The 13,525-nt window shown below is 43.8% G+C and overlaps 1 pseudogene; it reads left to right on the top strand.

Moving 5' to 3' along the window:
- The first annotated feature begins 4,661 nt into the window (after positions 1–4,661).
- On the top strand, positions 4,662–13,295 carry LOC149990286 (histone-lysine N-methyltransferase PRDM9-like; annotated as a pseudogene).
- The last annotated feature ends 230 nt before the right edge of the window (positions 13,296–13,525 follow it).

Here is a 13,525-nt window from a genome sequence, read left to right as displayed (position 1 = left end):
TTTTCTTGTCTGATTGCTGTGGCTAGGACTTCCAATACTATGTTGAATAGAAGTGGAGAGAGTGGACAAAAACTTTCAGTTTTTGTCCATTGAGTATGATGTTGACTTCAGGCTTCTCATATATAGCCTTAATTATGTTAAGGTATGCTCCCTCTATTCCCATTTTGCTGAGTGTTTTCAACATAAATGGGTGTTGTACTTTATCAAATGCTTTTTCTGCATCTATAGATATGATCATGTGATTTTTGTCTTTCATTTTGTTTAGGTGATGTATTATATTGATTGATTTGCGAATATTAAACCATCCTTGCATCCCTGGGATGAATCCCACTTGATCATGGTGTATTATCTTTTTGATGTATTGTTGGATCCTGTTTCCCAAAATTTTATTGAGGATTTTAGCATCTATGTTCACCAGTGATATTGGCCTGTAGTTTTCTTTCTTTGTTGTGTCTTGACCTGGTTTTGGGATTAGGGTAATACTGGCTTCTTAGAAAGAGTTTGGGACTTTTCCCTCTTCTTGGATTTTTTGGAATAGTTCGAGGAGGGTAGGAGTTAGTTCTTCCCTAAATGTTTTGTAAAATTCGCCTGTGAAGCCATCCGGACCAGGGCTTTTGTGTGCAGGGAGATTTTTGATTACTGTTTCAATTTTCTTCTTTGTTATTGTTCTGTTGAGACTTTCTACTTCTTCTTGATTCAGTTTTGGAAGGTTATATGTTTCTAGAAATCTGTCCATTTCTACTAGGTTGTCAAATTTCTTGCCATATTGTTGTTTGTAGTGATTTCTTATAATTGTTTGTATTTCTGAGGTATCAGTCGTGATTTCTCCTCTTTCATTTCTGATTTTGCTTATTTGGGTCTTCTCTCTTTTTTTCTTAATGAGCCTGGCTAGAGGGTTGTCAATTTTGTTTATTTTTTCAAAGAACCAGCTCCTAGTTTTGTTGATTTTTTGGATTGTTCGTTCAGTTTCTATGTCGTTTAATTCTGCTTTGATCTTGATGATTTCCTTTCTTCTTTTTGCCCTAGGCTTTGTTTGTTGTTGCTGTTGTAGTTCTTGTAGCTTTAGTGTTAGGTGTTTTATTTGAGATTCTTCTTGTCTTTTCAGATATGCCTGTATCGCTATGAACTTCCCTCTTAGGACTGCTTTTGCTGTGTCCCACAGGTTTTAGGCTGTTGTATGTTCATTGTCATTAGTTTCTAGAAATTTCTCGATTTCCTCTTTGATGTCATTGTTAAGCCATTCGTTATTTAAGAGTATGTTATTTATTCTCCATGAGTTTGGGTGTGTTTGATTTTTTTCCCTGAGGTTGATTTTTAGTTTCAAGGCATTGTGGTCTGAAAAGATGCTTGATAGGATTTCAATTTTCTTGAATTTGTTGAGGATTGTTTTGTGTCCTATTATGTGGTCTATCTTTGAAAATGTCCCATGTGCCTTTGAAAAGAATGTATATTTTGCTTCTTTGGGGTGAAAAGTTCTATATATATCAGTTAAGTCCATGTGGTTTAGTGTGTTGGTCAATGCCCGTGTATCTTTGGTGTTTCTTTGCTCTGGTGATCTGTGTATTGTTGATAATGGAGTGTTGAAGTCCCCTACTATGAGTGTGTTGTTGTTAATATCCTTCTTGTGGTCTTCTAGTATTTGCTTTATGTATTTGGGTGCTCCTATGTTGGGTGCATATATGTTTATCAGTGTTATCTCTTCTTGATGAATCGTTCCTTTAAGTATTATGAAATGCCCTTCTCTGTCTCTTTTTATTGCCCTTGCTTTGAAATCCATTTTGTCTGATATGAGGACTGCTACCCCAGCTTTTTTTTCAGGTCCATTTGCTTGGAATATTTTTTTATATCCCTTTACTTTCAGTCTATGTAAATCTTTTGTTTTGAGGTGTGTTTCTTGTAGACAGCAAATATGTGGGTCCTGTTTTCTTATCCATTCCATTACCCCGTGTCTTTTAATTGGAGCATTTAATCCATTTACATTTAAGGTTATTATTGACATATATTTATTCATTTCCCTTTGTATCTCTGTTCCTCTACTCTTTTTTTGATTTTTCTCTTCTTTTTTTCTCTTAGAATATTCCCTTTAGCATCTCTTGCAATGCTGGTTTGGTGGAGATGTATTCTTTTAGTCTTTCTTTGTTTGAGAAACTCCTTATTTCACCTTCTATTTTGAATGAGAGGCTTGCTGGGTAGAGTATTCTTGGTTGTAGGCCTTTGTTTTTCATTGCTTGAAATATTTTTGACCATTCCCTTCTGGCTTGTAATATTTCTGTTGAGAAATCGGTCGATAGCCTTATTGGAGCTCCCTTGTAAGTTATTTGCTTTTTTTCTCTTGCTGCTTTTAGGATTCTCTCTTTGTCTTGAAATGTTGCCATTTTCTCTATGATGTGCATTGGAGTGGGTTTTGGGGGTTCCTTTTGATTGGAACTCTCAGTGCTTCTTGGACTTGCATAAGTTTTTCTCTCATCAGGTTCGGAAAATTTTCTGTCACTATTTCTCCTATCAGTTTTTGAATTCCATGCTCCTTTTCCTCTCCCTCTCTTATTCCTATGATCCTGATATTATTATTTTTAATGCTATCCTGTAATTCCCTTACATCTTGTTCATATTTTTTCAATCTTTTTTCATTTTGATGTATCATTTGAGAATTATTACATACATTATCCTCTAACTCACTAATCTCATCCTCTGCTTCGTTTAGTCTGCTTTTGACTGATTCTACTGTGTTTTTCAGTTCAGAGGTTGCATTCTTCATTTCTTCCTGGTCCTTGTTGATAGTTTCTATGTCTTTTTTTTTTTTTTTTTTATGCTGGTGCAGTTCTCTGCAAGTTCCCTGTAATTTTCTTGGAGCCGTTGGTAACTTCCTTGGAGGTTGTCATAGTTGTTTTTGAGGTTTTCGAGCATATTGAGTTTCTTCACCATCATAGTTTTGAATTCCATGTCTGACATTTGGGCTATGTCTATTCCATCTACCTCTCTTTCTGGGTATTCCTCTTTTCTTTTCATTGAGAGGTTGTTTCTGCATCTTTCCATGTTGGATTCTTCTTGTTTGTTTTTGTTATTTGAATTTGTCTGCTTTGCCTCCCCACCTTTGTGGTATGAGATTTTTTATGGTAGATCTGGAGGTTTGAGTGGTGCAATCTCTTTGATCTCCTGAGCCTGATGTTCTTGGGGTACCTTTTATATCATTTGTTTTTGCTGTCTGGTTATATTTCAGATTTTTTTGTTAGGATCTTCCTTCTGGCTTGTTGATTGAGAGTCACTCTATCCACTTTATCTCGATTTCTTTTGTGGAGATGTCCGTTTTAGCCTTGGTGTTTCGCCTTCTTTTTCTGCGTCCACAGCTGGTCTAGTGTGGCGGTTCAGAGGTTCTTGTTTCTTGCCGCAAGGTTGCGCGCCTGAGGTTGCCAGCACGGCACAGTCCCTTGGTGCCCGCTGGAGCCAGTTGAGGTGTCCTTGCACACGAGACCCTGCACAGGTGTGGTGGCCGAGAGCTTGCCCCGCGATTGGCGCCTATTGTTGCTGGGCCGAGGTGGTTCCGCGTTCGCGCTGAGGTGTCCCTGCACGCCTCGCTGCACACGCGTCTGGGGCCTGAGAAGTTGCCCCACGATTGGCACCTATTGTCCCTGGGCTGAGGTGTTTTCGCGCTCGCGTGCCCGTGCCCTTAGTCCCGCTGAGCTGAGCTCCAGGAGTTGGTCTCTCGCCTCTTAGGGCGGGGCCGCGGACGCTTGTGCTCAGTGGAAGTGAGCGTCTGTGAGTCGCTGCGGCCTGCTGTTCTGGCGCCGCAGCTGACTGCCTTCCTTCACCCATCTGGGCCGGCAGGAACAGAGCCTGAGCTAGTGGTCTGCTTTCCTGCCTGGGGCCCAGCGCCCAAGGGAGCTGTCTAGGGGGATCTGTCCTTGGTCCTCTGCATGTTCAGTGGGCCCTCCCTGTGTCCCTTGGGCACTGATCTTATGTCCGTTGGGGAGTGTCTGAGGGACGCCTGGACTCACGGCCCCGCGCACCTGGGCCAGTGAGTGAGAGCACTTTCCTATGCGCGCCCCTGCGACCCAAGGGTAGAGTTGGGGAGTGGATGAACAAGCCACTGCGCCTGCACTCCTCAAGAATGGCCTACCACCCCCAAACTTTCCTCCCCTCTCCACTGTCCACTAGAGAAAAATATAAAGGAGAATTATGTTCTCACTTGCCCGGCAGCACGCTGTCTCCTGTCCTTCAGCGCCAATGCCATTTGGTCGAGTCCCGTCTCTGCCAGCGGGCAGAGATCCGCTCTCCTCCCAACTCCTCTCCTGGGTAGCCTGTGGTCGCCAAAAAGCCTTTGTGTACTTCCAGCCGCAGCTTGGGCAGCCGCCCCAGTCAGGAATCCCGTTTCGTCCCCTTTTCCTCCGCTATCCTCACTAAACAGGTTGTTCCCAGATGGATTTTCTCTAATCCAGCAGTGCCTTGGCTCGACTCCTGCCAGTGTCCAGCTGCTCAATGAGGTGTTCTGTCTGCAATTAGCCCAAACTGCAGATGGGTCTCGGGAGCCTGAAACCTCAGCCTCTCCTCACTCCTCCGCCATCTTCCCCTCTCTGAAAGAGCTTTGATGTCAGTAGGTAAAATACTTCTTCTACTACCTTCCCACCAAAAAATAAAAATAAAAGGTCTTGAACTTCTTTTCCAAAATGCAGATCTCCAAAGGGAGTAAACGCTATGAGTATGTGGATGGAAAGGACAAAGCCTGTTCGAACTGGATGAGGTAAAGTCAATAGGTTTCTGGGTGCCTGTGAGACTTATCTCCCACAAGTTCAAGTATCTTTTCCTATCATCCTGCCTCACTCAACAGCCTCCCTCAATCTTCTGTTCCTCTTTGTTCTCTGCACAGTGCTCTTTCATAACAGGAGACAGTTACAGAAAAGGAGATTTAAAAATAGCATACATCCTCAACATTTCAATCCCTAAGCTAGTCAAAATTGGGGGCCTTGGAAAAACCTGGAGGACACTAGATTCACCAGGGACTGGATTACACTTTACATAATGAACATTATTTAAGCACTTACTATGTTCCAGTTTAGATGAATGAGTTCATTCCTTGAACACATTACACAGCCCATATCCTTATGGGAGACTTACTGCAGACAGGCATCAAAAAATTGCTTTTACAAATATATGACTATAGTTTTCCTAGTTTTAGAGAAGTGCACAGTTCCAGGATCACCTAAGCTGGTGTGGGCAGCAAACGGTCCCAGAGTCAGTCCTAACTAGAACTGCATTCTGAGGCCTGCAGAGGAATGGTCACAGGCCCCTTCCCTGAGGGTCTCTCTTTTCTCAGGGGAAATACAAGGTGAACCAACTATTATTGCTCTGTGTTATTTTGATGAGACAGAGACCTCCATGTTTCTATGGGAACCTTGGGGGGGACAAGTGAATTTTACCCTAAGAAAAGTGTGGGGAGATTAGAGAAAGCTGCTAAAGATAACATAGACTCGGGCTGAATATTGAATGATAGGAGCTAATCCAGAAGCAGAGTCTAGATCAAGCACTAGGTTCTGTGGTGTGAAATAGAACTCAACTTAGTATTTAGAAAAGCTAGAGGGGACTGGGTTTTATGGCCAGTTGGGGTGGAACTTAAGTCTGGACTAGGCTTTGGAAAATAGTATTAGGTAGGATGAGCACCATAAGCAGGACCTGGAGATAGACATTCACATGACATACTGACAGAGGATCAGGCACTGAACAGAAGGCTCCCTGGGAGCATTGGTGGGGGTGGGTGTGATCAGGGCCTGGGGGTCTTGGGCATCAGTGAGGAGCTGGACATGGATGTGACAGCAGTCACTAGTCACTGTTGTTTTCTTTCCCTTCAATTGCCTGAACACCAGGTATGTGAACTGTGCCCAGCGATATGAAGAACAGAATCTGGTGCCCTTTCAATATCACAGGCAGATTTTCTACCGAACCTGCCAGGTCATCAAGCCAGGCTGTGAGCTTCTGCTCTGGTATGGCAATGAGTATTGCCGGCAACTGGGCATCATGCGTGGTGGCAAGCAGAAGAGAGAGCGCCCAACCACAAGAGGTGGGCACCATAGTCCTTCAAAATGAAGAGAGAGAGAGAGAGAGAGAGAGAGAGAGAGAGAGAGAGAGTGCTCTCCTTCAAAATTTTCCTGCTCCAACCCTTAAGTACAGTAAAATAAATATTGAAGTCACTAAAGTTTTAAATCGTATGCTTCAGAAATCAAGGAGTCATTTTACATACTTTTAAAACTTAGGAACAATATTTATATGTTTAATTTTGCTCTTAATTTTAAAATATCTTCTATTGCGTTTGAAATGAGCTAACTCTGAGTGAAATCAAGTGTGGATACTTGGACCGAGGCTTGAGGGAGGACATTTTATTTTATCTTAAAATTTTGGACACTGGAGAGGAGCAATTCTTACTCAGGGCCTGTGGTTTCTCTCTTGAACGTGACTTAGAAGATATATACATATGGGAGAGGTCACTGCCATTCAATCCATACAGGTTGTCAAATGGCCTCTGATGCTACCCGACAGTCCCTAGTCTGGTCAAAGTGTAGTCAAGACCCTTGGTGTGGGCTTTCTGGATATCTGAAAAAGATGTAGTGCATAGAAATGAAAAGAAAATAGCCTGCGAAAGAAGAGCACTTGCATTGTCACCATAATAAGAATGTTTTGTGGGGCAGGTTTTATCATGAGACAAAGTCTACAGCTCAGACAGTCTTGTCAACATCTGCCTGACCAAAACCTGCTTCATCAAAACCAAAACCAGAGGTCTGCACATGTTCCTCCTGGTCTCTGGCCTTCTCCAGTCAGAAATTGTTCAGCCAACATGTCAAATGCTGCCACCCCCTCAGATTCTCCTGGAAACATTTGCAAGGCAACAGCTTCAATCAGACAGATGCTGCTCAGAGGATCCGAATCAGCAGAAGCAAAATTCCTGTATGTATAGCTGGAATGACAAGGCTGAGGTCAGGATGTCAAAGAAAGGTCCCATTGTTTGCTTAAAAGGATCGGGCAGATGAGGATTTCAGTGGCCTTGTTGAAACCTCCCAGCATACAAATGAGGAGCTCTAGTGAGGATGAGAGAATGATGGAGGAACAGCTGAGTGCAGTCAGAAGTGACCCAGATGACTCAGAGCAATTATTTGTGGGAGTAGGAATGTCCAGAATTATAACAATCAAGTATGAAGGGGATGGTCAGGATTTGATGGTGGGTCATATCTTATCAGATACTAGGGAACACACTCAGGGCAGAAGCCTTATGTTGGCAGAAAGTCTGGATGGGGATTTACACAGAAATCACATCTCATCAGACACAAGAGGACACTCTGAAGGAGAAGCCCTAGGTTTTCACAGAGTGTTGACAAAATCACATGCCATCAGACACCAGAGGATGCACACTGTGGAAGTCACATGTCATCAGACACTAGAGCACACAAGGGAGAGGCCCTATGTTTGCAGGGATCATGGGCAAGGCTTTACAGGGAAGTCGTATCTCATCAGCACCAGAGAACACACTCAGGGAAGCAGCCCTATGTTTGCAGAAAGTGTGAGCAAGGCTTTATGTAAAAGTCACATCACACCAGACAGCACAGGACACACTCAGGAAAGAAGACCTAAGTTTCTAGGGAGGGTGAGTCATTAGCATTCAATCACATCTCAACAGTCATAGAATAACTGTAGCCCCCACACACTTCATTACCCACTCTGAAGGGAATTGATTTGAAGAACACTCTCCCCAAGAGTGTCTTGGGTACAGAAGTAAATTGTTAAACAAATCCGCCACTGTCACGACCAAAAATGAGATAGAGAAACAGTTCTTAAACCACTACAGAAATGCCAACATCAAAGTCCTGCATCATTTTCAGACTCCTGTTCTGATAAGTTTTGTTGCCACAGAAATTGGAAGCCCACATACCCCGTTCCCTGCATCACTGAAATGACAGAGTTCTGGGACATCCACAGAGAACCTGAACTCTCAGCCACAAGAACTCAACTTCTGCAAAGGCCTGAGTATGGAGTCTATCTAGTTAGGTTACTGCCCAGGGTAAGGGGATTGAAACAGACTCACCAGGGAAGGAAATTCCCTGGAGTCCTGGAAAGAGGGGCGTTTTCTCCTTATTAGTTGGGCCTGCCCACATTCCTTGGCTTCTCTTGGCTTCACAGTTGGAGAAAAGAGTGGTGTTCCAATTGGAGGATAGTGTGTGTCCTGCACTCCCTCTGATAACTGGGATTCAGGACCTACTGTGTCCATGTACAGCACCCTTCCTCACCCACAGTATATTCATAACCAGGAACTGCCTGAGTTTCCCAGGGACTGAGGGTTTGCCAACTCTGAGCATTCTCAGCAAGCCTGAAGCATAGGCATGTGTCTGCCCAGCAAACCCCCTAAAGACACCACCTTGTTTACATTTGCCCTACCTGCTCCCATTGACCCTGGCTGGTTTGGCTCAGTGGATTGAGCATCGGCCTGTGAGCTAAGTGTCGCTGGTTCGATCTTCCAGTCAGGGTACATCAGAGAAGGAAAACTCTGACTCCAAAAAACCTCCGCTGCCTTGCGGCATACCTCTTCAGGGGAAAGGCTAGGGGAGTAAACCCCGACAGAAAATCCGGAGCCGGAGTCCCTAAGGCGGTTTGACGTTGTAGTCAACACCGGCAACTCCTGCGGCGCACCTGAAGCCAAGCTGTATTGACTCCGTCTTTCCCTTGGACCCTTCAGCTGCGAAGAGAGGGGGGGTCTGCTGCATGGGCAACAGCAGACCCTCCATATCACCCTGCCCAGGCTCTGTAGCTTCAGCTTCACTGGAGAGGACACTCGAGCGTCATCGCAAGATGTCGATTCAACACGGGAGGAGACAGATACCGTGTCACTCCCGAGTCGGACTGCACAGCCATTCTCGGCGGTGCAGATAGACTCTTAAGAAGCTACACTAACGTCTCTCGAGACGGACAGCTGCCGAGGGTTAGATTTTTTTTTTTTTTTTGATTTTCTATCATTTTCATATATGCCTGTATTGCTGTGAACTTCCCTCTCAGGACTGCTGTTGCTCTGTCCCATAGTTTTTGGGCTGTTGTGTGTTCATTACCATTAGTTTTCAGAATTTTCTTGATTTCCTTTTGATGTCTTTGTTAACACACTCATTATTTAATAGCATGCTGTCATTCTCCATGAGTTTGGATGTCTTTTATTTCTTTCTCTGATGTTGATTTCTAGTTTCAAGGCATTGTGGACTGAAAAGATGCTTGATAGGATTTCAATTTTCTTGAATTTGTTGAGGCTTTTTTTGTGTCCTATCATGTGGTCTATCTTTGAAAATGCCCCATGTGCCTTTGAAAAGAATGTCTATTTTGCTTCTTTGGGGTGAAAAGTTCTATATATATATCAGTTAAATCCATGTGGTTTACTTTGTTGTTCAGTGCTTGTAAGAGTTTGGCTTAAAAATGCTTCTCCAGCGTCTACATTAGTTTAAAATTTCAACAAGAGGCACTTTGGGGGAGAGGGTCATGTGGATAGTCATAATTCTGGTGTTGTTGCTGAAAGGAATGGGTTGAGTGTATTTTCATGTTTCACAAATTTAAATGAGCCTGTACTAAGAGATACTTCTACCAGCCACTTAATTGCTAAGACAACTTCACCAATCAAACGTGATTGTGCTGCTCTGCCATCTATTTTAGTTACTCCATCAGGGCAAATTGTAAGGAATCAATGTACTCAGTTGACCACTTTTTCTGTGCATTTACATAGCAGCTACATTCAAGCTAATACCCACAATTTGAATTTTATTACAACCACAACTGCTTCTCAAAATCACACTATTTCTCCTTTATAAAGAAGTTATTTTGAAAGAATGGCCGAGCCTTCCTCTCTTACAGAAACGTATCTTCATCCACCAATCAGTGATAGTTTTCCTACTGACCTTCAACCAGCAGGCAACCCATGCTTCTTAATACCAAGGAGAGCTGACACATCTGTTGCCTCTCTTTCAAGGTCACCTCCACAACCACCTTCATTATATGCACATCATCATAATTACAACTGATCTACCAAAGAACTACCAGAAGCAAAAATTAACATTTATTTTGGCAAATGTCATAAAAGTACATGCAATTCTCTTATAAAAAATACATTTGCAGGTTCACATTTATGATTTCACTGTCCTTATTTTTGAAGTGGTTATGAGTAAAATGATGCTTTATTTCCCTGGCAGGGTATTTAATAGCTTTTAATATGTGTGTTTGGTCTTTAAATAGAGTTATTTAACATAGCCACCTCTATGTACATTATTTGTAATTACTATTTAAAAAGAAAATGAAAGAAAAAACACACACAAAAAAGAAAAGCTGGATTTTAGTGACTTGTGAAATAGTCCATGATAAATCAAAAGAGGGCCTATATTAGTGGTTTGCCAGAGTGACCATAGACAGAACGCATGCCTCTATGTGCACTTATTTCTCCTAGTCACCCTTACCTAAGAGAGTGCCTTAGTGCACTAGTCATGCTATCTCACAGTGATTGGCCCCATGCCTCCTTTGTCTAATGTCACATATATACCAGCCCCTGTTGTTCATGCATGGTGTGTGATTTGATCACCAGTTCTCCCATACTGGTGAAGTCAGCGACCCCCACAAATTTGAGAGGGTGTATAAGTGACCCTTAAGGCAATAGGGAGGCTGTGCTGCAGATAAGGGGCTCTCTAGAGAAAGAAATACCAGGGAGGAGGCTGTTGCTTGAGGGTTGGCTAGTTCTCACTCTTATGTCTAAAGCAGACTGGCAGACACTTGTATTGTAGACATAGATCTGAAAGCTGAGAGGACATGACCAGGATGCAGGAAATGAGAGCTGCCTGGGAGAAAACATGGGTGGTGTTAGAGGTGGAAGTGGCTGCCACTAGGGCCTGGATTGAGACTGGTTCCATAACAGGATCAGAGGTACCGTCATAGTCCCCTCAGAGGATAAGGATGATTGGGAGGGCCAGACCCTGCCCCTGTTTCAGGCGCGACTGCTGGTAACATCGAAGATAAAGACTGAGCATATAGTCAAATGGCCTAAGGCCATGTTCCTTACACAAGGCACAAAGCACTCTTTTCTCGCAAGCACAGCTGGTAGATTTGGGGAGTCTATTCCAGCAAAAGCATCAGAATATTTAGCGACTTGGTTGCTCATATTATGAGATATAGGGGTAGATGGCATTTTGCTTTCTGGCCAGAAAATGGGTAAGATAAAAACTCACCACAGATGGCGCTGAGATACAGCTTCAGAATTCATAGCAGACTCTAGGTAATTGTTCCCTATTAGCTTGGACCATAGCAACCACTCTTATTATTAGAACAAAAATGATCTGCCATCTATGACCATATTCTGAGTTACAGCAGGCATTGTGAGAACTGGGAATGAGGGCTGCTATTTTTCTATTGAATACTCATGGACTGGATGAAGTTGTTTTCAAAGTGCAGTGAGGGATGTGGTCTAACAAACTGCGTCGTCGGCAGCCGTCCGTCTCGAGAGACGATGGTGTAGCTTCTTAAGAGTCTATCTGCACCGCCGAGAATGGCTGTGCAGTCCAACTCGGGAGTGACACGGTATCTGTCTCCTCCTGTGTTGAATCGACATCTTGTGATGACGCTGGAGTGTCCTCTCCAGTGAAGCTGAAGCTACAGAGCCTGGGCAGGGTGATATGGAGGGTCTGCTGTTGCCCATGCAGCAGACCCCCCCCCCCCTCTCTTCGCAGATGAAGGATCCAAGGGAAAGACGGAGTCAATACAGCTTGGCTTCAGGTTCGCCGCAGGAGTTGCCGGTGTTGACTACAACGTCAAACCGCCTTAGGGACTCCGGCTCCGGATTTTCTGTCGGGGTTTACTCCCTTAGCCTTTCCCCTGAAGAGGTATGCCGCAAGGCAGCGGAGGTTTTTTGGAGTCAGAGTTTTCCTTCTCTGATGTGCCCTGCACCACCACAGTTATTAAGAGCCTTAGTAGTTTTTCTTTCTCCTTATGTAGGTCATGCCATCAATGTGGTGACCAGAATTATAGCTGTCCTAGGGAAAGGGGGTGCTGTTCACAGAGAAAACAAGTGTGGGCAGTAGTCTGCAAAGGGAGTAAAGGGACATCTTAATGTCACTAAACCAGATGTGGGTTGATCTGTGTAGGCAGGAGCCAATAGGGAGAAATTAGATGGAAATTCTAACAAGGTGATCTCGAACCTGTAACAATATTTAAAACCAGATCAACACTTCTACCCACTAGAAAGGTAGGGAGGAAGCCCCAGAGCAGGTATGAAGAAGGAATTTTCACCCTGAGTGCAGGCTCTGATTCTATTGCAAAATTACTTGGGGAAGTTGTCCAGCAAGGCTGGCGACTCACCTGAGAATGAGAACGGACTTTCCAGTTTCACTGAGAACAAGGCATAAAGACCTGCCGAGACGGACCAACTGGGGACCAGTAGGCCACATGTAGCGTTTACTACTTATCGTCCCCCCTCCCAAATGTACAACAGACACCACAGTGGAATATTCCCTTTCACATGGCAATATCAATCTCTTCTCTGACATGGGAGCAAACATAGAAGGATATGTGGGTACTGCCTAATGGGTGAGGCATTTGTCTCTTGCCTTGGGAATAGGGCACCTGCTACCCCAGGAATATATGGTCTATGTCTCCTCAATACCTAGTACTCCTTATAAGTTGTTGTTTTACAGTGGTTGTGGCTCATAGCTAATGCCATGGTTCTTCTGCAGAATTCTACTGCTGCAGAATTTTGCCTTGGTGTTTGAGTTGTGAAGGCTGTGGTTAGGGGTTTAACGGAACCTCCTCAAAGGGTTTTTGCCATAACCATAGTGAGTGACCAATACCAGGCAATACCTCCTCCCTGGAGGTCATCAGGAGGTACTGTCAATGAGCTGTAGAATGCGCAAGTAGTTCACCCAGCACATTGCCTTCGTAACTCCCCTGTGTGACCTGTGAGAAAACCAGATGCCCGTGGAATATTCCAGAGGATTACTGGGAATTAAGTAAGGTAATTCATCCATTACGTGCTGCCCTGCCCTCCATCGCCAACTTAACAGATAAATTGAGCCATGACTTTGTAACCTATCATCATGCTCTTGACCTGGATAATGTCTTGTTCTCCATAGATTTTGCAGCTGTGTCTCAAGATCAATTTTTCTTCAGCTTGGGTGGATGTCGATGGACCTTCACTCTATTGCCACAGGGATATCTGCATAGCTCAACACTGCTATGAGCTTGCGGCACAGGATGTAGCCATTTTGCAAGAGCCACAAGCACTGCAGTTCTACCATTACATGTCATGATATCATTCTGGATGTACAAACTACTGTGCCTGCCTTGCTGGAGCATTTGCAGCATTGAGGATGGGCAGTAAACACAAATTAGACACAAGGACATGGTTTACCTGTTAAGTTCTTGGTGGTTGTCTGATTGGGTAAGATGAGAGGCAATAAATAATAAGGTGAAGGCATTTTCATCCTCACAGTGGTCAAGCAGTTACAGGATTTCTTGGGTGTGTTGGGTTATTGGAGGG

This window comes from Furipterus horrens, unplaced genomic scaffold (genome assembly GCF_987537825.1).
Source record: "Furipterus horrens unplaced genomic scaffold, mFurHor1.1.pri manual_scaffold_19, whole genome shotgun sequence".
Lineage (NCBI taxonomy): Eukaryota > Metazoa > Chordata > Mammalia > Chiroptera > Furipteridae > Furipterus > Furipterus horrens.
The sequence above is the reverse complement of the archived record's forward strand: the minus strand, read 5'-3'. Positions and strand labels throughout refer to the sequence as shown.